General features: G+C 35.3%; 1 protein-coding gene and 1 non-coding gene across 2 annotated transcripts in view; one reads left to right on the forward strand and one right to left on the reverse strand.

Moving 5' to 3' along the window:
• Positions 1–27,825, forward strand: part of SESN1 (sestrin 1) — an 88,863-nt gene that overhangs the window by 14,322 nt on the left and 46,716 nt on the right. The gene's annotated exons all lie outside the window — the stretch shown is intronic.
• Positions 7,084–7,202, reverse strand: LOC111742792. Its single transcript, XR_002781478.1, has one exon. It is a non-coding gene; the product is annotated as a 5S ribosomal RNA (ribosomal RNA).

Consider the following 27,825-nt stretch of genomic DNA (forward strand, 5'->3'; position numbering starts at 1 on the left):
GGAGCAAATAAATTTTAATGTAATAATTAACTTTTCTTTTCAGCTCATCTGTTTGTTTACACAAGTATACAGTGCTTCTATCCCCAACATGCCCAAACCAAACCTCTAATGACTGGCTGAAATTAATTAATGTTCTTTTGTACTTTCTTGTAGACTAAGTTTTGGTCTCATTTATGTTTCCTTTTTGTGGCCCCCTTTTATTTCCCTTTCACCATCTGTCAGTGCACGTATGAACATGTAACTATGACTTTTATCAAAGCTCCTTCTCACTATAGGACATTGGGCATCACAAATAAAAGTTCCAGCTTGGCAGTTTCCCTGTAGTAATACCATCATAATTTAAAGATTGAGATGGCTAAAAGAAGTTGTAAAAATTATATTAATTAATTATATTTTAAAACTCATTGAAAGGAAGTAGAACTGGGTCTTTTCTGATAAATTAATCCTATAGCATAAACTAGGGCTGATGTTTATTGTCAACAATACTTGTTAAAATACTGAAGTATTTTCACACCAGCTGGTAAATAGTAAATAGAAACTGCAAAAAGCAATAAAATTAACAATATGTAGCCGAAATGGGTGGTTTACCTTAGAAACCACACATGCACTTAGGTTCCAAGCTGGTCTGGTCACTGAAGCATGGAGCTAGGAAGTTTGCTCAGATATCGTATTATTTACTTCAGATGTTGAAAGTAAAAAAGCCCTTGGGTGGGAGAGAGAGACCAGTAAGGTGTCCAGAGGAGAACGTCATCTGTAAACCTACAAAAGGAGTGCCCATTTGTGCCAAGGATAGAAGCAGGGTATAGGCCTCGGTGGTGACCCGGAGGCTACCACAAACCAGAGACAAGGACTCTCGGGGTACAGTCTCTCAGTTGGGCCTGAGTAGCTTTTCTTTGTTTAAGAATTAGTTATCTGTTGCTTCATAACAAATTTAGTAGTTTAAAACAATACACATTTATTATCTCACAATTCCTGTGCATCAGGAATATGGCTACAGTTTAGCTGGGCCTCTGCTTTACAGAGGCTGCAATTAAGGTGGTGGCCAGGACTGTGATCTCATCCAAAAGCTCAAATGGGAAAGGATGTGCTTTCAAGCTCACATGGTTGTTGGCAAGGTTCAGTTTTTTGAGAGCTGTTGGATTGAGAGTCTCCATTCCCTTGAGGGCAGGTGACTGGAGGCTGCTCTCACTTCCTTGCCACGTGGGCCTCTACACTTGGTTATTCAGAGAAAGCGCCTCAGAAGAGCCAGAGACTAAGTACCATCAAAAGGGGCCAGCGAGATGGAAGTCACAGTCTTTTATAACCAAATCTTTAAAGAGACTTGCCATCACTTTTCCCTTAATCTGTTCATTAGAAGCAAGTTACCAGCCCATACTCGAGGGGAGCAGATTGCACATGGAATGAGTACCAGAAGGTAGGGATCTTTGAAAACCATTTTAAAAGCAGCCTACCACAACGACATATCTCCTGAAGCTAGGGGTTGGGCAGAGATAGCCTCCCTGCTTATTGTGAAGAGAATTGAGATTTAGTTTATGTGCCCAGGAACCTAATTAGTGTTTGGAAGAGAGTGTGGTCCAGCAAGTGATAGTATGAGCCCAGTCTCTGTCCCCTTCCCACCTTTGCAACCATTCTTTACATGAAGAAGCCTCACACCAGCCTGGCCAATGGATGCCCTTCCCCGGGCCCTGTTCCCTCGATGGCTGGGGTTCTCCAAGGCTCAGTCAGAGAGGCCAGCCATTTGCCTCTAGCAGCTTCTTGATCCCTCCTCTTTCTTCTCCACCTTTCCCGATGACTCTTCTGTCTCCCATTAGTTCTGTGTGATCCTAGGAAATTCTCTACTTCCCATTCTTTGTACTAAAATTAAAATAGCATTTGTCCAAAAGGTAGGAAGTGGCCGACAGCTTTCTTTCAATGATTATCTAATGAGCTATGAATCACATCTCAGCTGTGTCTGATCTGAGAGGAAAGTGTATTAAAAATAAAACCAAAAACTTTTATGAGCATTCTTGATTAATGAATGAGGTTAAACATTATTTCAAATCCAAATTTTTATTCAAATCTCCCAAATGCAAATTGATATACTTTACTATCAATTTAGTGGCATCAGAAAGGGAAAAGATGAAATAATTTACCTTTTTTCTTTTTATAAGCCCCAATCCTTTGGATTTTGGCAATTGCAGAACCAGACCAAAGTGATAATATATTTGATAGCAATTTAAAATAAATTTTTACCTCACTGAATACAATGTTAAGTTGAGGCTAGGAAAGCTCTTGATTTTAGTTTTAAAAGTTATCATTTTCTAGTATTTTATTTTTAATATCTTGGCCAAATATTTGATTAAAATTTAAAAAATTTCTCACATATATTTTAAATCTAGGAAATACATATAATCTCCAAATACTAACAGTGTTTATCTCTGGTTTACAGTTTATGCTTTCCTACATTTTTCTAAATTTTTTAAAATAGGTACTTATATCTTTTCTAATAAGACAAAAACATGTTATTAGATAGAAAATAAACTCAATACAGCATTTTTTATTTATAGCAGAGTGACCTTTATGGTAAGTATAATGAATATACCTTCTGAAATAAGTTTCTTTTAATATGGTATATACTAATTTTAAAAGCGGCAACTTTTTAATTTCCTTTAGAAATAACTTTCAAAGACTTTAGATATGATAGAGCAGATGTTTTACCTAGTGGATTTTACATTTCTGTTTTTTCTTTATCTTCATCTGTATGAAAATTTACTCTGAATTCTCAGCTTGTTGTAGCTTTTATGAGCACTAGATGGCACTCTTGCTCAACTGAAATCTAGTTTATCAATAATACTTTGGTGCTGTGAGCCTTACAAGAATTGAGTGTACAACTTAAAAATGCTTGTTTCCTTTTTTTTTTTAAGTTTAAATAGCAGAGCTTAACTGGTTTAGTTTTTCCATCTATCCAGAAATCACCATATTAATAATAACGATAGCCAGTCATTCCACAATTAAGCACCTACTATCTTTAGGCATTGTTCTAGGCAGTACATATATCAATGGTCAAAAGAGGTAAAAATAACTACCTTCATAGAGCTTACATTCTAGTGCTTGGATTTTTTTTTCCAGGTGCCATTTTAAGCTGGTATATGCTTTCACCCATTAACTCACCCATAGAATCAGAGGAAGCTGAGGCACAGAGAGGTTATCTAACTTGCCCTGTTCACCTAGCTGGTATATGTGGTAGAGCTGTGATTCCAACTGAGGCATTTGTTCTCCAGAGTTTGTTCTAATGATCTCAAAACTAAAGAATGTTTATTATTGATTCTGTTGAATGCAACTAATATAAACTTACCTATACTTACAGTTGTTCCTAGATCTGTTCAATTCAAATATTATTACCATTTTTATTGAAAAAATACTGAATAAATGCCTACTTTATAATGATTCTATAGTCAACTATCATATTGTCTTAGCTCTTTTAAGATAATATAGATCTAGTCATAAACACAGCTGGTCATGTTTATATATTTAAGTATCTTTATAGTCTTTGTATTAGCTATGTAATAATTTGGATCTGTTGTGGTAATGGGAGGTCTGTCAGACTGTGATTCAGTAGTTTTGTAATGAAACATGGAGTATCAATATCAAAAGTTACTGTTTTCCTTGCCTGCCGCTCCACTGTCATTTTACATTTTAGTAGTACTGTACTGTGTTAAAAAAAAAAAAGAGAGAGAGAGAGAGAGAGAAAGGTCAATAACATACTATGAAACCAAGTAATGATACAAAACCTTAAATCATTTCTTAGTCTCATAGGAATGTGTTTGATGATGTGGGGGAGGAGGAGGCAAATTTACTTTCCTCTGAAAAAAGTTGTACATGATTTAGGATAATTTACAATTACACTTGTATTTCTCAAGGACCAGAGTTGTATTACACAACATACTCATTCTAGCCACTGAGAATAGAGGGAAAATCAGCCACTTTAGCATAAAAATATTGATGACTAATTCACATACGAGTAATCAATAAATAAAACTTCCCTTCAGGAAAGCCGAAATAAGTTATTCGTAACAGCTAGCTAGGCCCTTATTGTTGTTGTTATAGTTTTTGCTACAGAACTGTTTTAAATAACGAAACTATGTTTTTTTGCTATGCTGACAATTAGTGTTAACTATCTTTTAATTAAATAAAATAATTAGTAAAAGAGAATCACTCTGTTTACCAGGGAGTAAAAGGAAATTTCATAACAGAAATTTATTTTGGTAGATGCCACAATTTAAGGATTCTCAAATCGAGGATTATGGCTTTTCCAGGAGACTGTGTACCCTTAAATTGAATGCAAAATTTGTAGATTTATGAGCATTTTTTTGGGAGAGAGCCTAAGTTTTATCAGATTTTCAAAGAGATTGTAATCCCCAAAGATTAAGAGCCACTGCTAACACTAGAGTGACCTACTGAATATTAAACTTACTTTCCTTAACTTTTAGAGAAATGTTTAACTGATTAAAATTTGAGAGTTTTAAATCAACAAAGGGAAAATTTTGTTGATTCAGAGTTAGCTTATTCCTCTTAGTCTGCTGATTCTTCCGTGGTATGTCTGGTGATGCTGGGACTTGAGTTACTTGTATTTGTCATAAACTGGCAGGTCCACCCCTGGCAGTTTAGGAGTTAAAATTTCAAGTCCTGCTCTAAGAATGTTAAGACACAGGGAGCCCAGCTGAGCCCAGCTGAGCCCAGCAGAGCCCAGCAGAGCCCCAGCCCTCATGTTAACATGAGCAAGAAATACATACCTGCAGGCGGCTGAGACATTTTTTCCTCAGCAAAAGCTAATTTGTACAGAAATTGGCAATAGCCAGAGTCCATACCCTTGTTCTTCTCAGCTGTGTACCTTGGGCAAGATACTTAACATCTCTAAGCTTTAGTTTTATCATCTGCAAAATAAGATAATAGCACTTCATATCAATGAGATAATGATACCTTGTTCCCTTTGAGGTTTTCAGCACAGCACCTGCCAGAGTACTTAGTACGGCAAAAACCTTAAACCTCTCCTTGTGCATGCCTTGGCTGTCTAAAATAACACCTCTTCTTAACCTTCTAGTTTTTTATCCTGATTTATTTATTTTTCTTAGCCCTCAAGTGCTACCCAATGTTGTTATTTATTTTCTTGTTGATTCTGTCTGCTCCATAGAGAGACATTTTCTTGTTCATTGCTGGGCTCTCTAGGCCAGTGCTAGCACATACAAACAGATGTCCAATAAATATTTGTTGAATGAATGAATAAATGTTAGCTATTATTATTACTTGGCAATTTCTCTCTACCCTTCTTCCCATCTGCGTGGACCAGCTGCTGCAGCTTTTTAAATGAGGTGGGTAGGCCAGGAGGAAAGTCTCTTTCCCTAACTGGGGTAGCTGAAATCGTAGTTTCAAAAGAAATATTAATCTCTTCCAGGCCCTCTCTTCTCAAGCTGTGGCCTACAGACCAGCAGCATCTGTGTCACCTAGAAGTTTGTTAGAAATGCAGAATCTCAGGCCCCACCCCAGTCCTACTAACTTGGACTTGAAACCCCAGGTGACTAATGCACATTATAGTTAGAGAAGCATCATGTCAACCATTTTAAGGGTTTCGAATTTTATCTTGACAGTAATGAGCAGCCACTAAAGTATTTTAGGTTATAGATTATATTATCAGATTTGTGATTTTAAATGATCACTCTTGTGTCAGAAACAGTGGTTATCTCTGGGAAGGACAGGATTTTGCTGGGGACAGAGATGGTACTGAGGCTTTTCACTATATGCGTTTTCCCAGGCCCACTCTGACTAGCGTGTGCCCTGCTCACTCTGTTCTCCCACCCCACTCTCAGACCTATATCATGAAGGATGGACACCCTGCCCTCACATCAAGACTCTGTGCATACTCCACCTAGAGCTACCACTTGCCCACTCCCTGGGCTTAAGGGTGTGCCAATGGGTCCTGTGTTCTGCCAAAGGGAGGACAACCCAGGCGAAGGCCCCGAGAGTGGGCTTAGCCTGTTTGGGCAGAGACTCGCAGGGTTTAAGTAGCCTAGGCTCTGTGGACTCTTTATCTATTGGAAGGATGCAGCAGAAAGAGGCCTGCAGTAGGCACTCTAAAGTGCAAGGATGTAATGCCTTTCTGTACCTTCTATTTTCAAATCATGAGAATGTGTGTGTTTTTTTTCAGTGGATAGGAGGGGTACAAAAGTAGAAACCTGAAGACCAGTTAAAAGGCTATTGCAATGTTTCAGCAATAATTGACATAATGCTTGGACTAGGATGATAGTAACAAAGATACAGTTTCAACTAGCTTTTCTTTTAAGTGTTTCACTGCTATGTTGTTCAGATTGCATAAACTCTATTGATTTTTTTTTTCTTAAAGAGTGTATGGGAATTAAGCCTCTGGCCCTTAAATATTTGAAAGTGTTTTTACTTTGCCCTCAGCTTTCATTATAGTTTACTAGAATTCTAGGTTAAAATCATTTTCTCTCTGAACTTAAAGACGTTTCAATATTTTCTAGCATCTGGTGTTTCTAGTGAGAAGTCTTATGACTGTCTGAATCTTATTCTTTTTTTATAAAATTTGTTTTTGTTTGTTTTATTTTACCTCTCTCTGGGAGCCTTCCCCCCAACCCCAATTTTTTTAAAATTTATTGAACAGTTCAAAGTATTATAGAGTAAATACCACATATCCTTCACCTAGATTCACATATGAACACTTTGCCACAATGGCTTTCTCTAATTCTCTCCTTTTGCTGAATCTCTTGAAAGTTATAAATATTTCACCCCTAAGAACTTTATCTTGTATCTCCTAAGAACAAGGATATTCTGGATGCTAAGGATGTTTTTATTCTTAGAGTTTTGAAATTTCATCAGTATTTCCATACGCCTTTTATTATTAATCCTTTGCATTTAGGCCCTTTCAATATAAAGATATGAATCTCAAATTATTCTTCTATTATTTCTTTTCCTCCATTATCTCTGTTATATCTGTCCTATTTTTTTTTTCTTTAGGCGAGGCAACCCTTTGTTGACCTCACAGATTGCAAGGACCTTGTCAGCTTACAATCCCTTATTTTTTAATTTTTATGCCTACAGCACTTGGTCTTCCCAGGCAGTCTCCCATCCAAGTACTAACCAGGCCCGACCCTGCTTGGCTACCAAGATCAGATGGGATCGGGCTTGTTCAGGGTGGTATGGCTGTAGACATATCTGTCCTTTTTGACCTATTATTAGGTAAGTGTTAGGCCTCCATCTTAACCCTTTAACATATGTTCTTTTTGGGGGGCTAGGGGGGACAGTCTTATTACTTGACAGCTTAGAGAGTTCCTTGAATTTATCTTTCAAATTACAAATTTGCTCTTCAGCCTGGTTCTATTATTTAGTGCTTCTATTTACATGTTTATTCAGCAGTCAGAGTTTAATTTTCAAAAACTCTCATTCTCTGTTCCTTTCTCAGAACAACCAATTCTTGTATTACGAATATTTTATTCTTTGTAATATGAGGATGTCAATATAATTTTTAATTAGTTTCTTTTCCTCTCTGCTGAATCAGCCAGGATCCTGGCAGGAAATGGATGGCACACTCAGATGGGGTTCCTGAAGAGAGTTAATGAAGGCGTGGGTGGAGTTAAGGGAAACCAGCAAGTGATGTTATGCATTTTGGACTAGTAACAGCTGTAAATCTTAAGGGACAAAGGTTGGGAGTAGTTACTAGAATCTAACAAGATTTATCGCTACAGGAGAAGGCTGCCTGCCTAATAGGAACGGTGGCCTTCAGTCAAGGAATATACTCACTGCCTGGGAGGGAGGAAAGTGGAGGAATAAATACCCTGATCTTCTTCCTCCTGTCCTTCAATCTGTTAGTGCCTCCCATTAGGAGAACCTAATTATAAGCCTGATGGCAAGAGAACCCTAATGATGCAGTCCACAGAGGTGAGCATTTTGAAGCACAAAACAAGGTAGAACAGGTCAGAGAGATGATTTGGAGAGGCAAATAGGAAATATCTGGCATACCTATATTGTGTTTACTTCATGACATTTTAAGAAAGACATCTTGATGAGTGGATTGGGGCAGTGAAAAGAGCAACGCTTTGGGCTGATCTCGTATAAGGTGGCAGCAAAAATAAATTGCTCTGGTGAAAAGAGTCAAGATGAGAACAGTTGAGGGAGGAAAGTTTTCAAGATTTGAGGACTCAAACAAGGGAAGACAGATTAAAGAGGAAAGTAGCGAGAGGGAGGGTAAGAAGATAGGGGTGTCGTCATTGGATGATAGTCTGCCAACGAAATGGATCTCTCTGAAGTGTTTACATTCATTCTTGTTTTCTTTGAATGTGGAAGACAATCATATTCAGCACCCAATTTTAGGGGTTTTCTCTTCCCATACTGTAACTCTAGCTTTTACCTCCAAAATGTCCATAAAAGACCGCTACACTAGCTACATATTAGTGGTACTTTAAGAAACAATGATAGAGTGAACACGTGAGAGCTAGCAGAGTGTGTTACAGCACAGAGGAGCCCACAGTGAAGGCAACACAATTCCTTTTGCCCAGATAGACTAGATCTCTGTGGGGAGGGAGGGAAAGTTGTGACGAATGGGGAGACACTCAAGTTCATGTAATTTGAATAATAAGGGCTTCAGGACAGTGGGACATCCAGACTGTAGGTTCTTGGGGTTATGTGACCTTTTATTTGTTATAGAGCAAGTAAATTAAATGGTGTTAGAATGAAGGGTTAAAAAGAATTTGTTTTAAATAAACATATCTAAGAAAACTATTTTGCTAATATTGCACTAGAATAATCATGTCCCAGGAAGTAATGAGATAATGATAGCTTTTTACATCTTCTTTCCAGATCTGCACGTGTCTTTTGTGTTCTGGCATCTCTTTGCTACTTTAGACGTGATGTATGTTTGCGGTACTGCTAGTCTTCATTGACACTTGACTCAAGCAAGTCAATTCTTCTCTTCATGGATTCTCTAAAACTTTTAATTTTAACACTGTTTTTCACTATTGCAATGCATTCCTTTTTTTTTGAGCAGTGATTATTTCTTCTTTTATATTTTAAAATAGTGTTCATTTATATCTGTTGGTTATTCAAGTGGCTTAGGAGTTTCTTCCATTTTACGTGCCTTCATGGACCCCTTGCAACCTCTCTTTTCCTTTGGTCGTTTAAATACTTGTTCTTTAGACTTAAGTTTATCAATTTTGAATTGTATAATGTTCTTAATTTTATCTTGTTAAGTTTTTGGTCTTCTTATTGATTCTAATGGTTTGGTTGTTCTATAATAGATTTCCTAAGAATAAGCATTTAGCTTATTCCATCATTTTCTTAAAGACTCCCTTAGCTTTTTTTTCTAAAATTAAATAACTAAATTTCTTGTGTTTTCACCCTGCCACTAGGTTATTTTAGCACTTTGCCATTGTTTTTCATTAGTGACATCTTTGTAGTCTCCTCCAGAATGAGTTCATTTAAAAAAAAAATTTTTTTTATAAGAGTTTATTTGAGTCAAACTGATGACATATACCAGGGAGCAAGATCTCAAGTGCTCCAACGAGTTCCTTTTCTTCATATCACACATTACTGAAAATAGAAGACTATCTAGTTCGCTTCTTTGGTTTCATCTTTTATTAAATTTAACTGCCATCAGATAATATCAGTGCTATGATACATGTCCAGATCTTAGTTACTCAAATTTTCCTAAGGGAAATAGGCTAGACTCCCATATGAGGCCTACCTACTTTCTTTTTCATCCTTTCCCAGAGGGATTCACATGCCTCCCTTATCTTCACTATAGGAGAAAAAGAAATAAAATACCCCACCCCCTCAAAAAAACACCTTAGTGATCTAAATTTGTGCTTCCTGAACAGTCTTGTGCTTGCTTCTGTCTGCATTAGGAAGCTACAGCAAAGCCTCTAGGGAGAAAGATACTGATAGAAATTGTAGGTTTGTGTTTTTTTTTTATTATTAGTTTACAGATATATTATTAAGCCAAAAATCAAAATAAGGAATCTAACAAAAGAGTACTTACCAATACGATTATTAGTTTGAGGGAATTAATTTGAATGCAAAACCAGGATTTCTAGTTTTATATTAGTTTTATAATTTTACCTTCCACTGTATGTATAGCAGTAATATTTTCATCCATCCTAAAGGTGTCTCTTTCAAAATTTAAAGGACAGTCCTCATCCTTAGCTACTTCAAGCTCTTATATTAGACTGCAAGGTGTTCTAATCTTTGTAAAAAACCTTCAATGTGTTGGCTTTAGACTATAATTAAAGGTAGTATTTTGTATTATAATAGATAATATAATGTATTATAATAGATAATAGATATATTTTGAAGACAATAAATTATATTTTTAAGTTTTACATTTTTCTGTCTTAAATGGGTAGTATTTTGTGACACCGAGAATATTATTATCAGTCTGTCCACAAGCATATGAAAGACAAATGTGTGATCCAGAGTCTTTTCTACACATGAGTACACATGTATTTTGCTTTTTAGCTTGCAGCCTTGTCTTTATTAGGCACAATAGTCTTTTTTTTTTTTTAAATCCTCTAGTCATCTCATTCCACCTTTAAGTTACTTCATAAAGAACATTTTGCTTCAGAGTTTCCTCCTTATGTCTCCATGATCTAATAGAAGGGAATGTATGAGAAAGACAATTAAATGATTTTAAAAACTAAGTGAGTTTATATTTTAGTTATTTAGAGCACAGTGGATTATTATTTTAAAATTAAATAATAAAAAGAAACAGATCTCTAAAAATTGAATGAGTAACTGGAAGTGGGAAAAGGAGACACTAACAGCATTCATTCTTATAAAGCTGAGAAGTATCATAATAAAACTAACAGCTTTAGAGGAAAATATTTTTTATAAACCTATAAGAACACCAATAATGAAAATGATTCTCAAATATGCCTATAGTTAAGGAAAATATAAGCTTATGAACGTTAAGGTAATAGATATGAAAATAAGAAATAATAGGAAAAGAAAATTATAAAGAATTAATGAGCTATTGAATTTGGGGACTGAAGGACAGAGATATTGAAAATAAGTAAAATTTTAAGTTTTACAGATCAGGAGGTTGATCCAGTGGCAGGAGTAATTGGGGTAAATATTAGGGAAAATAACTACTTCAGTTATTTTATGTGTCTTATTCAAATAACACAATTTGTTATGTGAAAGGTAACATATATCACACTCGAAAAAACTTAAGAGCACACAATATTATTATTGGTAACTATTTCTTTATTTTTAAATTGTCATAGTATATTTGATAATCTGAAGATTTGCAGGCTGATAGATAGATGTCAAAAGTGGAAAAGAGAGAGCTATTTGTTGTTATTTTGCCTCATTACATGTATAGAGATTGCTGAAGTGTTATTGGTTTATCACCACACAGATTTTGCCAACATTAAAGTATATTATCGGTGATATAGACTTATTTAAACTTGATATACTCTCTGTGATTTTTTTTTTTTTTTTTTTTACTTTCTAATATTTGATATTCTCTAAGCTGGTTAAAAACAACAGATTGTGACTCATGTTTTGATTTGGTGATTGATGACTGTGGCTTTCAAATCTTGCCTTTTGTTCTCAGGTACATACTGTCCTTAAATCATTTTCTATTTTGATGTCAATTAGTACATCTTGCGACAGGGTATTTGTTTATGTAGCTGAATCCATGGTGCTTTGGAATCAAGTATACTACCTCCAATTATAGCCTGACGTGTGGCCTGAGTTACCTTCGGGTTTATTGACTCTGAGCTAAATCTGTAGTCTTCCATAAGCTTTTATATACTGTTTTGGCATATAATTTAAGAATATAAGGGTATAGCTGTTATAGGATTTAGAATAATCATGGCCTTTTCAAGTGAAGGAATCTCTAGCAATTGTATATTTGCCTTCATGTTTAAACTCATGTTATAATATTGCTTTTTTTTTTTTGTCTCTGACATATACACAAACTTAGAATTCTTATATATGATTTTGGTTGGTGTTTTGGTCAAAGGCAAAATTTTATACATGGCCTCACATAATTTATCATTCAGACTGGGATAGTATGAGAGGATGGATTATACCAAGTCAACCAGGATGTATAGTCAACTTCTCTAAAAGATCCTTCATGGTCTGGCTTCTGCTGACCTCTATAGCTTCATTTGGTAATGTATTTATTCTTCCTTACTCTGTGTTACTCAGACTCACAGGCTGTCTGCTGTTCCCTTTTTAAGTGTACAGTGCTTTTGAGGGCTTGCTCTTACTAGGAAAGCCTTTATACATGCTTTTCCCTCTCCTTGGACAGAGCTTCCCCTCTCTCTCTTTCACCTCTTCAACTCCTCTTACTCATCTTTCAGATCTCAGTTGTAACCTCCTCAGGTAAGTGTTCTCAGACTTTCCTGACTAGATCTAGTCTTTCTCTTATTATCCCTCAGAGCACCATGCTTTCTCACACTTAAATTGTCCTAGGATTAATGTCTGTCCTCCATTAGAGAGAGGCTTCATGTGGTTAGAGACCATGCCAGGTGTTCTCATCATTTATTTCTCCATCACTCAGCAGGTACATAGTAAAAGCTACATAAATATTTGTTAGATTGATTTAAAAGTGGAAGGTGAAGATCAAGTTTACTGCATAACCCAAAATATTTAGGTGAAATCAATTCTGATATGTCTCATTTAATTTTTGTTTAAAAAATATTTATATTTATAAATGAAAGTTCAAATTTTTAGAAATTTTCATTTTTACATTATGCATAAATAAAAAGTTCCAACACATTAAATTTATTAAAAATTTTTGGTCAGGGCTGGTTTTTCCTTATATAACATGCCTTCAATTATTTAGCTTTAATCTATAGAAACGAATGTGGTTCACAGGTCTTTATATTAGCTCAAATTTTTTTTCCTAAAAGAACTTTAAATTAGAAAAAAACTTTCTGTTGATTTAATTTTAGATTATTCACATTTTAAAATCAGATATAAATCTGGGTTCAAGTAATATGTGTAAGATATTTCCAAGAATTGAATGCATTTTTAAAAGAAAATGTTAACTTTATGTTAGTATATCAATTTTAATCACAAATTAAGGCTCATATGCATTTATTGAACTAACCATTTAAATTTATTTGATTTGTTGTCAGTCTATCCTGATAAAAGTTTGGAAGGGGAAGTTAGAAAGAGTAGTATATACTTTACCTCTTGACATATTGAAAGGTACCTGTCATAAATTTAACAAAGAGTAAAGGAAAAAGGTGATTATTTCTGATTTTCATGGTGGGGGGGGCGCGGAAATTGCTACCTTCCAGTAACAAATTTTCTGAGACCTACTAGTGACTCCATGACACAATAAGTACTGATCTCATTTAATCATAATTTAAATAAGATTAAATTATTCTGTGTAGTTAAAGTAGAGTGGAACATCCGACAGATGCTATACTAATTATAGTCATTAATGGCCTATTTTTTCCGACCTAAAAAGGTAAGTGAAGGAGGGAATTGTCTTTGCCTTTGAGGGATTTTCTCTCTAAAAGAGATGAGTTCACTGTCATTGCTATTTATTTTCACATGACACTTTTCTAGAATCTTTGTAAAACTCCGCAGTACTGAACTAATCCACAGAAAAAGCAGACCGCATCTTCTCCCACAGGAAAAAAGACTCGGCAGGTCAGATCAGGCAGATCCGACCTCTCCCACTCCAGCTAGAAATTGCATAGTTTTATCAATAGGCTCTTTTCAACAGAAGAGTTTAGACATAGATGGGATCTATGGATCAGGAACGCACACATGAGCTTAAAAATGCCCTTACAACATTTCTTGTAATACTTCTCTTAAAAGTCTCTTTTTAAATGTTTTAGAATCTATTTCAGGGGGAAAAAAATCCTCCATAATTACCTTTTGTTAATATTTTATTTAGTGGTGTGGCTTTTTCTACAGATTAGGTGATGTTTACTCCTTAACATAAATGTGTATGCGTGTTGTCGTTCTTGTTTATTAATGTTCAATGCTTAACAGAGGCCTAGTTTCAATGTTTTCAGGCTAAGAACTAAAGGGGTGATTTGTAGAAAACCAAAGTAGGTCAAAGAGTACCATGGTGTAGCAAAGGGGGAAGTCCCTGAGTTGACTCACATTGTCTTGCCTTTGGTGGAGTTCGCTTTCATTGTTATGGTCTAGGACTGTTTTCCTGTGAATAGAAGAAATACTCAATTGCAGAAAAGTCTCAGGAATGTTATCATAAATAACTTTTTAGAATAGTAAGTTATTGTCAATTACTGGGAGGGTTGGTAGGGGCAGTCAAGGGGAGGATAAAAAGGAGAGCTGAATTTGATCTTGAACTCCACAAATCAAAAGCAAAAATATTCATAAATATGATAGCTTCTCTAAGTATAATGTAAAGAGTGTCCTGTAGATCTCTTTAGGATAGAAACTAGTATTTCAAATTTGCCTGCCTGTTCTGCTTCTTTATGTGCAGAGCTGTTGTGGAAGTGACCATGTTTTAGAATCAAGGAGCTATTCCAGATTTATCGACCCATGTCATATTAGTTCCAAACATATGCAAATGAATAAATAAATATTATAAGCAAATCTACTGATCGTTGAAATAGTAACTATCATGTTTCTATGAAATACCATTTTGTATTTCTTTCAGTATTGCTAAGCTACTATTAGAATCTAAGAGCATACTTCAGCTGGCTTCAGAGATCCTAGAATGTTTCTCACATCTCAAAGTTAAAATGAAATTTTCTTAAATTTTAAGAAATGACTTTCTTGGGTTGGTTAAATGTTAAGAATTCATTATCTACAAATTTATATGTGTATATATAAATTTTGGAAAACTATATTCAATTTGGTGTTTATTCAAATATAGTATTCCTGATAGCTTGTTATGTTATCTGTTAGAGCAGGTTTATTTTTCTGGCTAAGTGTCCTTTTACTTATGTTTCTCCCCCCGCCCCCCCGACACACACACCTTTTTAAGAGCAAGAGACCCGAGAGAACACTAAACCTTTCAGAGCTCAGAGTTGCTGAAGTTATTTTCTATTATATTTGCCAAGAATTGCTGAGAATTTAAAAGCTATCATATGAGTGAATACCAGTTGCCTAGATTGTTTGATGATTTTGGACAAGCGTGGATCAGGATTTCCTGTAATTTTTCCTCCTCTTCTGGAGCCATGTTGCCTCTATCTCTGAGCAGTTGTACACTTGGAATAAAAAAACAAAGCAAGGTCACTGGGTCTAAATTACTTTTACTTCTGTGCCAAATGAAACTTTCCTTCTGTTATGTGTTACACTTTGGGCATCTTTTGGTATCTAGAGAGAGATTTGCAGTTAGGAGGGGGAATGTGGGTTTTTGAAGAAAAGAAAATTTTTTTTTAGCTGAAGCCTCACTTTTTCTGTCCTTCAGTCAGGACAGAGACAGCCAGTCCCTCCTGTTTGGCTGAAACATGTTCCTAGAATCCCTAGAATAGGATAAAGCAGATTATCATTAGAGAAACCCATTTTCCTGTGTATTATATAATCCAGCAGTGTAGAATCCATTCCTGAATTCTGTTTTGAGATGTAGCTGAATGGATTTTTTAAAGGATATGTCAAAGGGAGACACATTTTAAGAAGTAAGCATTCTACTTAAGGAATTGTAATTGCTAGCTGAGTGAAGGGGATGATCCTAGCCATTGTCTTCAAATACCAGGAGTGTGTGCAGGACAACCTGGGTATTTCTTCTGGATCAGGAAATGAACGGCTGGGTTCCAGAAGATAAGACGAGTATGAATTTCTGAGCAGAGGCAGATCTTTGAATAAAATGAACTCTCTTTGGAAACTGTAATTGGGTTTTGGGAATTGTTGAGTGTGTCAATTAGGAATGTGTTTGGCTGTAAATAACATAAAACTTTACTATGTGGCTTAAATAGAGGTCTCCCTCCAAAAGAAATCTTAATTTAGGTAGTCCAGAGATGATGCTGATGCCCAACTATATAAATAATGACACTCTACCATCCTTAGAATGAGATTCTCATTCTCAAGGTCACCAAATGGCTATTATACCTTCAGACATCAATGTATTTATCTATAGCTGTATAACAAATTACTCCCCAAACATATCAACTAAAAACAAGCACTTATTATCTCACACAGTTTCTGAGGGTTGAAAATTGAGAGTGGTTTAGCTGAGAGGTTCTGGCTCAGAGTCTCTCATGAGGTTGCAGTCAAGTTAACAGCTGGGGCTGTAGTCCAAAAAAGGCTTGGCTGAGCTGGAAATCTGCTTCCAGCCTAACTCATATGACTATTGGCAGGAGACTCAGTTCCTCTGCACATGGACCTCTGCATAGGGCTGTTCATGACCTGGCAGTGGGCTTCCCCCAGGGCAAATGGTCCAATGGGGCAGGGAGGGGTGTGTGGGGGGGTGGGGATTGTTGATAGTCTTTTATGACGTAATCTTGGAAGTGAGCTAGCACCATTTCTGCCATAGCCTGTTGGTCACACACCCTGATCCAATATGGGAGGGGACTACAAAGCTGTGAATAACAGGAGACAGGGCTCACTGGGGCCATCTTGGAGGCTGCCTACTATACATGGCAACATGTTTCTGTCAGTAAGAAGGAAAGAGGCAGTGCTAACAGACTTCTGTTTGTGTCCCATTTTTACAGAAATGAAACTCTTACAAGTAACTAGCTACCAGAAAATATTTAAAGTTTACTTAATTATGGATTACAATACAGTTTATTATGAGGAAATTTTAGGCTATTTCCCCCTCTATATTCTTTCATATTGTTGGCACAAAGTATTCTGACAATAAATTCTGAAATTTGAAACTACCCAATGTTTATATTTTCAGATCTAAAAAGATAATTTTTTTCCTATGACAAACATTTATTCAGGCTTACCATATGTCATATACAATTATATTAGTAACTTAAATTTTTTTGGAAAATTTGAAATAATCTCCGCTGGACATTGTTTCACTTGGTAATCTTTTCCTTTCTAATGATTACTAAATTTTTGAGAATTACATTGGTGATTGGAATAACCACACTTGTTTACCATATATTTTTTCAGTAGTTAATACCAAGTTACATTTCTGAAAAGCACCATACGACATGAAAACATGAGAGTAGAATCTGAACTTAAACTAGGGACCCAAGAGAGATTGAAGAGGAGAGTGGAGGGAGTTGGATGCACAAAATAAATTAAAGAGAGGTTAGGAGCAGAGTATCCTACTCTTACTCTCCTCTCTCCACACAGAGACCAGTAGGAAGAGAATTCTCTCTGGAGAAAATAAAGTTGAACAAGTAGTACAACTAGTGACTGGCAGGTAGAGGTGAGGATTGGTACCTAGAGCATCAAAAATATATCCCACTGGGAGAGGAAGCTTGTTTCATATATGTGCTAGAACAACTATTCAGCTTCTTGGGGGAAAATAATGGAGTTTGAACCTACTTCACAGCATCAAATGTAGCTGATATTTTGACCTAGAGTTAGTGAAGGTCTTTTAGAGAATAAAGACAAGGGAAGAAACTTAAAAGATAGTTTTGATTGCATAAAAATTAAGTACATAAAAAGTCCATAAAATTAAAATATAAACCACAAATTTGAAATAAAAGTTGGATCATATATAAAAAATGTTAATATTCTTAATGTATTAAAAGCTTTTAAAATCAATAAGAAAAGAAAAAGCAAAGGACGAAAATACATGTTATAAAGAAACAAAAGTTGCCATTAAATATGCAAAAAGGTTAACTTCACAATAATAGAAGAAATGTTTAAAGTGATTATTTTTTTGTCTGCTATATTGGAAGTTTTTTAAAAGTGATAATCCTCATGTAAGTCAGGACATGTAGTATGTAACTTCTAGTTTTTCATACCTTTTATTTAGTAATTGCACTTAGAACAAAAACATTTCTTCACAATAGATCTCTAATAGAATGCTTAACTGTATTTTTAAAAGATTATAAAAATCAGATAGAAAAAATCTTTTAAAACTAAAGTCTGAACTTTAGACTGTACTCTCTTTTATTAAACTGAAAAAATTAATGAATTAATTGTCTCTTTCTCTCACCTTCTGTTTTTGTTAGATTATTATTTTATATTTTTAATATTTATAACATTTAAATTCTATTTCATAACCATAACTCCCAGAGTTAGTCTTAGTTCTGTATTTAGGTGGACTTGTGGTTCATTATTGATATGAATAATCAACAGAAAATTAAATTAACAATAACTTAGAACCATGTTCAGAGAATTTTAGCCAACCACCACTGCCTCTACCCCTCTCTCCAAAAAACAACTAAGAGAAAAGAATAGAAATATCTTGCTGGTAACATTAAAAAATGGGGAAAATTACGAGGGAAATGTTTGGGCAAGAAATAATTCCCAAATAAAAATGAAAACTACTAAGACTGTATAAAGTAGGTTTACCAATTAAAAAAAAAAAAGAGCAAATCAAATTTTCTTACCACTTTTGAGAAAATTAGACTTGATAAAAATAATGGCCACAAAAGACAACTCACAGTGCCAGAACCTATCATTCATCAAATTTGATATGGATGATAAAATTTGATGTGGAGAAAAATCTGATGGATGAATCAAATCTTCATTGTAAAATTTATGGGAAAAAGAATTTATGTTATGAAAATAATTTCAGGAAACTGAAAATGGAAAAAAATTGAATGTAAGATAACTATACTATGTAAATAATTGATCATAGAATTCAGTTGCCTCAGAAAATATGTTCTAGATGAAATTCATTATTAGCACAATTAACAAAAATTCAGAAATTTGGAATCAAACATTCTGAACCTGAGGGACTCAAAGGACTGCATCAATAAATATAGCAACTGATATACACATTAACAGAGATTACAAAAGATTTATTATTCAAGAGTCAAATCTACTGACAGTAACACAGTTTCTACATGACATACAATCTTGTTATATTAAGATTGTTGTCATATAGGGAGGCAATTTTAAGTTTGTATCTTAGAAATACCTTTTACCATAAACTTTCCCAGTACCCTCACCTCCCACCCGCTGATGAAGAGCCCAGGTTTTTCCAGCTTATTCTCAATGATATGATTACTCTTTCCATTTTCATAACTGTAATATCATCATTCCCAGACTACTAGTATGTCTGAATCTATATCAACGTTCCCCGTTTCTAGGTCAGCCATGGGGCCTCGACATGCCTCTGTATTAAATATCAGCTAATTGACCCATACCTGTTACAATCTAGCCCAAAGCCATTTTCTGGTACTCTACAGAATCCTCTTCTGTATTAGCACATTAGACCCAGAAGGAAACAAACAAACCTCTTTTGAATTTATCTACATTCGAGTGTATTTTAAAAGGTATTTAAAAGCCACCACTTCTGTTCCTAAAGTGTTCAGGCTTATTGACATGGAAATGATAGGTCCCAGAAAATCTTTTCAAAACTGAGCAAATAGTCATCCTTCTATTCCTTCGTTAAATCCAACCTTAATGAATTTTCTTGCCCTTAAGTTTCAGATAAATGCAGTAAAAGTTGTGTGCCTTTTCGTTGCATTTAGCATTGAAGCCAACATCCTTAATGTGGCCCATGAGGGCTTTTTCACTGCCTTGGTCCTGCCTCTTCTTTCAGTCTCACATCCATGTTGCCCCTTACCCTCTGTGCTCCTGCTTAGTTCGCTGGCTTTGTTATTATTGTTCCCTCTTTGATTCATCCAAGTCCCTCCTATCTCAGAGCCTTTCTCACGCCTCTCATTCTGCTTGGAATGTTCTCCCCACTTCTCCCTCCTCATGCTTTATTAACACCTACTAATCCTTTATGTCAGTATAAATCTTAATTATGCTTGGAAGTAGAATATGTAGCTTATGACTTCAGTCTCTGCTGTCTTAGTATCTGGGTTCCCCTTGCAGCTCCATATTTACTGGCTACATAATCTTAAGTTATTCGACTTCTTTCTGACCCTCAATTTCTTTATCTGTAAAATAGAGGGACATAATTCTGCCTCATGAAGGTCCTATGATTATTAAATGAGAACATGAGATAAACCATGTCAAGTACCCATGTCAAGTACAGGGCCTATGACTAGCGTTGAATAAAATACTCAGTAAATGTTAGGTAAAATTATTCCCAATCCACCTCCTACTCCCAATTCCCTATAAACACACACACACACACACACACACACACACACACACACACACACACACACACACGTGCGTGTATACCACGTTACTAAACAGCCTAGGCAAACTTCTTTTATTATACAGAGACATATGACCATGTACCTTCTATTCCTAATATTTACAATTTACTGCAACTGTGATTTTAAATTAATTTTTTTAATTGGTTAGTTAATATCTATCTCCTTTTACTAAATTATAAGCTCTATGGGGTTAGCAGTTCTGTAATTTTGCTCACCATATCCTCAGTACTTAGCTCATAGTAAGGCAATAAGATTTGTTGAGTGTGTAAACAAATGAATGAACTAGAGGTGTATGTCCTGTCCCCTATTACTAACAGCATACTTGGTGGTAATAATGTTTCCTATACGGTAATCTTAAATCACTAATAAAGCCTATAAATCACTAATTTAATACCAATGACTAGAAAATAATCTAGTATCAGTAACTTATATGAAATATTTGTCACTAAAAATTGTTTTCAGGTCTTTTTGAATGTAACATTTTAACAGTATTAAAGAAGACTCTTGTTTTCAATAACATTGGAAAAGGATCCCACTAAAAATATAAGTACAATTAAGGCTAGAAATACTATTTTAAGTAATGTTTGATCTCAGCTATGTAAAAATATGCATAAAGAAAAGAACTGGAAGTAAATATATTAGCATGTTAGTGGTGGCTTTCTCTGAATGGTAGAATTATGATCAATTTTAATCATTTTACATTTATAGATATAACTTTTTTACTTTCTTACAGCAAAACTTTAATATTACCAAAAATTATCTTTAAACCTTTTAAATTATTTCTGAAATATATACAGGGATCCTTTTCATTCATTCATTTATTCAGCAAGTATTTATCGAGCAGCTGCTGAGTGCCAAGCACTGCTCTAGGTCAAGAGATGAGGCTATAATAAAATAGGCAAAAATTCCTGTTTTTGTGAAATTTCCATTCTGATATATATTGCAGCTACCTGTATGACTTTGGTTTGCAACTCCTCTTCCACATATTTCCTAAAAACGATGTCACATTAGTGATTTATCATTTTCTTCTGGTGTTCCATTACAGGAAAAACAAAAACAAAAAAAACCATTTACTGCAATTTCCAAACTCTTTGCAGTTCTTCAACACTTGTCATGTTTTTCATACCTTAGAATCCTATCTTTGACATAATAGTCCAGGGTAAGATGATAAGAGAGACACAATATAAACATTTCTGAAGGGTTACATTTTCTCTTTCAAAGAATCAATTCATGTAGTGTTACTCATTAATATATAATGTTGCAGCTTGTCCAACTCCTTTAATGTTAAAAAAATAGTCAACTGAGTTGTTACATTATCAATAAAGTAGCACCATTATAATCCCACTCTTCAAATGTTCAGTAAATAAAAAACTTTTCATTTTTTCTAATAAAAGATTCTGATTTTCTGAAACTTTATGGAATCCTGCTAGTTCATAAAACCAACTTTAAAGCTACTGAGTGGAAAGAATTTGTAAATCATTGTGAAACATTTCTGAAATGAAATCCTCTGTTTCTTAATGGAAGTTAGTTCTTAAAGCAATTGTTTAGGACCCAGGTTATATTCCTATGTATAAGTACTTTTAATCCTTGGCGATTAGCTTCAAAGATCAGCTCATTGGGAGGTGGGCTGTGGGGTGGGGGAGCCTGTTCTTACTTGAAAAGTTATGCTAATTAGACAAATTATACAGTAACAATCTACCACGTATAAATTGTTTCTATGGAAATATATTTTGAGGACTACATCTCCCCTATCTAAGCAGTAGAAGCTGTGTTTTTCCCTCTTTGCCTTCCCATTCTAGACTGGGATCCAGAGCCTGGAAAGTGGGTATGGAAAAGATAGGAGGCCAGTGGTGATTATTTGTCGGCACCAGTATTTTATTAATTCCGTGTTCTTACTCAAAGAAGATAGCTCTCTTGGAAAGTTGCTCTTTCTATGGTCAAAACTAGAGAACAGAGCATTTGCTTTGAAGCTTAAAAACCTTAGTTAAGGATTGTGTAAGTCTGGTGTTGTGATTTGGGAGTTTGAGGGAGAACTTATGCTGCTTGCCCATTTGTTTAGACAGGTTATTTGAACATTGGAGACAGCTTTGGTGTTTGTCTGCCTCTCGTAGGAAGCTAATGTCATCAATCTCTTAGACCATTCCAACTAACATTATTCCTTTTGGAATAATTTTTATATATTTAAAGTCTATTTTTAATATTTAAAGACTTGGCATACTGTCTCTGTCTTTAGCAAGCTGGTAAATCTATGACTCACTATAAACTGAAATGAGTTTTTAATGACAGAAAAAAATTCCACGTGCCTTTCCTAGGTTGAGCATGTGTTTACTGCTACTTGATAGGTGCTGTTGCAGATAGACGCCACCTCAGTAATAGCACAGTTGGTCAGCCCTTCAGCAGCTCCTAGTCAGTTCAGTTATTGCTCTACTTGAACGCATTTAGATTTGAAGTTCCTCCCTTCACCGGCTGTCTCTATCATGGGATGAGAGCAAGGTTATGACATGCCACACAACCTGTTGAAAACTGAAAAAGTAGTTAAGTCGGATGCCTGATAACCAGTTTGGCCTTTTCACTGAATTGGTCCATATTTTTACTTCAGATACAAAGTTTTAAAAATCAATTGTTCCTGTACTTACCACCTTTCCTTTATTCTTGTTTTGTTTGTTGTATTCTACAATGCTGTTTTATCTATGAAACTTCATTTTAAAATTTCTTTTAAAGCTGTTACCTCGGTGTCACACCAAAGTCAGACACATGGTTTTATTTAAATCTTCTTCTCTGGGTGTTGACGTTTGCTTGAGTGTTGACGTTTGCTTTGACATTTAATTCCTATGATGCAATTTTCTTGTTGAAAAAATTTAAGTTTTATGTAAGTTAACTTCCTTTCAGTTCTGATTATATGTATATATATATATATCTGACTTCAATATATGTGTCAAATATACTGAATATATGTATCTCAATATATCAATATGTAATATCTCAACAAATATTAACATGTAATATATTAACATAAATAATAAATATTTACTCTCCTTTTTTGATACCAACTTTTCCTGATGTGCCAAGATATTTTTCAAGTTTTATAGAGATTATGGCTATATTCATTCATTCATACATTCTACAGATGTTTGTTGAAAGACAGCTCTGTGCAAAGAAGTATGTTAAACAAAAAGATAAAAATACTATGTCCCAGTCCCTGCCCTCAAGAGAGTATTTAGTGGAGAAAATAGAGAAGTAAACTGTTAAAATGTTTTAAGTACTTGTCTCCTCAATTATTATAGCTCTCAACTTCACAAATTGGAATATGATTACAGCCTGGGATCTGTGGCTATATGTCAGTGGAGTAAAAATTTGATAGGTCATAACTTGAATCCGTTGCCTTACCTTCAATACATGTAAATTTGGAATTATGTGACAGGCAATTTGGGCTTTATTTTGCATTTACGGGGTTTGCCATTAATAATTCATGCCCTTCCTATGAACACCCCTATCTGTACCTCAACATATACCAGTTTATCTTTTTTTGCCCTACAACCCTTTTGGTACACTTAGAAGTTGATTTCCTTTTTACTGATGGTACTATTTCTTAGTGCTTTCAGTTGGAACATATCTTACCCCATGAAGATGGAAATTATTATTGTAAGTTTCTCCCAGATGAAATGCTCTCATCTAACATTTTTTTTTTTTTTTGGAATCATGCCACTGCCAATCCTATGATAGCTGTACTGTTCTTTCCAACATGATTTTCTGTTGCACCGTGTAGTAAAATCTGTGTATCATCTTTCCCACCTAGAATAAATGCAGCATGTCTTCCTGGAATTTAAAATAGGATGAGGAAAGAAAGGGAGGGCCGGTTTGAAGAAGAGATAAGTAATTTAACTGGTAAGTAATTTAAAACATTATTTTAGGTTAAAAATAAAGCATAGCTGTATTAAGGAGTAAGATAAAATTCGACATAGAGAATTGTCCTACTTGTGGGACAACTGGCCAGTTACTCTTCGGCTAGTCACCACTTTATCTCCTACGGAAGGAATTCTCTCCCTTCAGAGATTAGAAATGCCTCTATGGAAAATTTTGAGAAGCCCTTCCTATCTGATCTTCTACATGTGTTTGCGTTGAAGGAAGAGGCTAGGGAAGGTGGCTGCCGTCTCAGAGCATAGCTTTTTTCCTAGGTAGTAGCTATATTTAACAGCAGACCTTTAGGACTATTCCTCCAGCTTTTGTTGGCTAAACCCTGTGGGGCAATACTAATGGTGTAGATCTCAAGTCAAATAAGCAAGGTAAGTCGAGGAATGTTTCAGGAAGATGGTTTCTCAATTCATTCGCTTGTGGTAACTTGCTTAAAACACGTATAAGCAGGGCCAGTTGGGGGCAGCTGAATATTCATTTAGGCCTTTGAGATCTTGTAAGACAAAATATTAAAGGCAGTCTCCTTTCATTTTCTTCTTCCTTTTGGGGGGGTATGGCTGGTTGGTAGAGCAGTCAGAACACACACAGCATTTATCAATTAAATTCTCAGTCTTCTATGGGTGTGATTTGTAGCACCACCAAAACAAGTACAATAATAACATCAAAGGTCGTTGATCACATATCACCATAACAAATATAATAATAATGAAAAATTTGAAATATTTTGACAGAGACACAAAGTGAGAAAAGGCTGTTGGAAAAATGTTAAGACTTGCACAACGCAGATTGCCACAAGCCTTCATTTTTTTTTTTTTAATTTCAACTTTTTATTAAAAAAAAAACAAAACAACTCACTTGTCTCCTGGGAGCTTGCACTGTGAAATTATAAACTGCACAGTTTTTTTTTTGTTGTTGTTGTTGTTGTTGTTGATTTTAAACGTGACAGTACACACAATGGAGAATATTAATTTTGTTTTGTTTTGGACTAGAACTATGTGTTTTACTTTCTCCTCCTTTGATTAAAGCTGTCTCAGGTTTTATGCAGAGGGGCCAGATTAATGATAGGGAGCAAAGAAAGGGGCCAGAAGGCTGGTGTCTGTAGGTCTCTCACCCCGGCCCCTTCGCCCCCAAAATGACCTCTCCTTATTTCAGCCCAGAGTCTGAGAGGTGGGACTGTTTCCCAAAAGAAAAGGGCCTTTTATCCTTTTCCAGCCTTGATATTTTCCTTTTCTATTCTTTATTTTTCAATTATAGTTGATGTACAATATTATATTAGCCTCAGGTGTACAACATAGTGATTAGACATTTATATAACTTACAAAGTGATCACCCTGATAAATCTAGTACCCATCTGACACCATACATAGTTATTACAATATTACTACTATATTCTCTATGCTATACTTTAGATCCCTATGAGAGAAGTCCATTTTTGAAGGAGATTCTTCTTGTCACTATTTCCGTGAATGTTAAGTGTAAAATATCGCATTAGATTTTTTAAACCTTGTAAATAAAACATTTTTTATGTCTTATATTTCACAATGAATGAATCATTGAATGTTGAGGCCCTTGGTTTTTCTTTTAGAGCAAAGAATGGGATATACTTTTTCAATCTATACAGATTCAAAATCAAATTCTTATTTTAATTTAGAGTTCTTCTACATATTGCTTCACATAGTTTATTTAAGAAACATTTATCAAGTGCACTGGAGAAACAGATAAGGCAAAGGACTCGCTCTCAGGGAGCTCTCACACAAGTGGGTGAGAACAACAGGTAAACAGGCTGTTGTAATACATAGTGTTGTACTCTGAAAAAGATCGTGCAGAGGGCTTTGGATGATTGGAAATGAGACACAGAAAGGGAATGGTCTTAGAAGGCTCTATGGAAGAGTAAAGCCTCATCTGGGTCCTGAAGCCTGACAGAATAGTAGCCAGTTGAGGTGGGAGACAAGGTGCTATAGTCAAAGAGATTAGCATGTACAAAAGCCCAGAATCATGAGAGGTACCATGTTGAAGAAACTGTAAGTTGAACTCAGTATGATTGCAGAGGTAGGCAGAGGTGTGATCCAGAAGGGAATTATATGCCATGTGAAGAATCTGGAGTTTATTTTGAAAGTTAAAGAACCATCATCAGATCTGCAATTTAGAAAGAGTGCTGCAGTGTGGAGAATAGTCTGGAAGATGGCGTGAACAAGATAGAAAAGAGGCTGTTAATATAACCCAGTAGAGACCAGGAAAGAGATCAGATTGATGGAGTTGGGGTTGAAGGCGAGAGGATAGATATGACAGCTTTTAGGATACAGAATATTTAGAACTTGGCAAGAGATTAATAAGAGTGTCGGAGAAGTCTAAGAAGGGACCTGCAGGTTTCTGAATTAGACAACTGAATGTCTGGTGAGGCCTTCAGGGAGATAGAGAATATAAGAAGTGGAAGTATGGAGGCATGGGTGGGGCGAAAGGTGATGAGTTTGGCTTTTAATGTGTTCGATCTGAGATGGTTGTGGGATATCAAGGTGTAATATATGAGGTAGCTGGATACACGGGCCTCAAATTCAGGAGGAAGGACTAATGTAATTATAGCCTTCATCAGCATTAATTGTTACAGTTTTGCAAGAGTGAGATCACCCGGGGAGAAGATGAACAGTAAGAAGGCTGATGATGGATGGAACATCGGAGAACATCTATTTATAAGAAAACAGCAGCAGCAGCAGCAGAAGAATCCACAAAGGAGATTGATATTGAATAAGCAGAAATGAAAGATGAAACCTGAAAGAGGATATTATCTCAGACACTAAGGGAGAAGAGATTTCAGAAAAGTATTGGTCAGTAATGTCAATTGTGGAAGAAGTGAAGTAAGTCAAGACCAGTATGGTATCTATGCCTGGGCTGGAGGTAAAAGAAGGAAGCAGTAGGGGCTTTGTCTGATAGACCCGAGAAGAAGGAAACCCTGAAATAACCCACTTATTTATTCAAAGATATGGCAGGCAGATTTGCAGAAAATAGCTGAAACTGGGAGGAATTTTGCTCATTCCAAAAGTAGGGAAGTGCAAGAGGCCCACTCCACTGTAAGAAGTACTGAAGAGCCTGGAGCAGTACAGCTTTTATGAACTCTCAAAGCTGGCCTTCCAGTGGCTTCTTTCTAGGACTGGGTCCCATGTTGAGGAACAGTTGCTGGGAGTGAATAAACATTGAGAATAAGGACAACAGAGATGAAAGGAAAAAGAAGTCCATGGTGAGAAGAATGGAAGTCAAAAAACTGAAGGAAGCAAGCTGCCACAGTTCTGAACACTATACAAAACAACAGTAAAGGGAATTCTGTGAAGTTAGAAATCTGTCCTGACCCTGTCTCATTCAAAAAGTTCAAGAAAACCAATTTCACATAAAAATGGGCAATACACAAGTTATAATAAGAAAGAAGAATAAGGAGTTAAATATCTCTGCAGATAATGAAAACATGCTTGAAAGATTAGCCAAATACTATAACCTACTATTTCAAAACAAGTTAAAAGACATCAAGGAAATGAATAAATGGAAGAACAACAATCAGAATTTTAAAAAACTCAGAAGTGAGGAAACATAACTCTGCAAAGAATTAGAAGTAAAAGAAAATTTCATTTTAAGAAATGAAATAAACTAGAAGGAATGCGAGTCCAAAAAATAATGCCTTAAAAGAAATAGAAGGTGAAAAGGAAACAAAAAATAGAAAAGAAATGAAGAAAAAATTTTAGAGGATTTGTGAGAA

This window comes from Pteropus vampyrus, unplaced genomic scaffold (genome assembly GCF_000151845.1).
Source record: "Pteropus vampyrus isolate Shadow unplaced genomic scaffold, Pvam_2.0 Scaffold101, whole genome shotgun sequence".
Classification (NCBI taxonomy): Eukaryota; Metazoa; Chordata; class Mammalia; order Chiroptera; family Pteropodidae; genus Pteropus; species Pteropus vampyrus.